The 230-nt window shown below is 50.0% G+C and overlaps 1 protein-coding gene across 2 annotated transcripts in view; it reads left to right on the forward strand.

Moving 5' to 3' along the window:
- The window catches only part of fndc3a (fibronectin type III domain containing 3A), a gene marked incomplete at its 3' end in the record, with an annotated part of 39,157 nt that overhangs the window by 379 nt on the left and 38,548 nt on the right, over positions 1 to 230 (forward strand). The window contains 1 exon segment of one of the 2 annotated variants that reach the window (XM_035680351.1): positions 18 to 149. 2 annotated transcript variants of the gene reach the window in all.

A 230-nucleotide genomic window follows, 5' to 3' on the forward strand; every position in this document is an offset into this window, starting at 1 on the left:
TGTTGTTGTTGTTGCAGAAAGTAGCAGGTCGTCGGACGCTCGCTGGCGTTAAACCTTTCGGGGGGGAAGAGCTGCGGAGGAATCATCACTGTGCACCGGAGTGTCAGTCCACACTGCTGCTGCTGTGCCGACTGGACTGAGTGAGTAACGTAAGCTGTGCTATCGGTAATAACTCGCTTTGCTGACAGTCCACCGTGTTAGCCAACTTAAAATAAAGGTGTTTTTTTTTT

This window comes from Morone saxatilis, unplaced genomic scaffold, assembly GCF_004916995.1.
Source record: "Morone saxatilis isolate NCDOM2014 unplaced genomic scaffold, NCSU_SB_2.0 Contig8, whole genome shotgun sequence".
Lineage (NCBI taxonomy): Eukaryota > Metazoa > Chordata > Actinopteri > Moronidae > Morone > Morone saxatilis.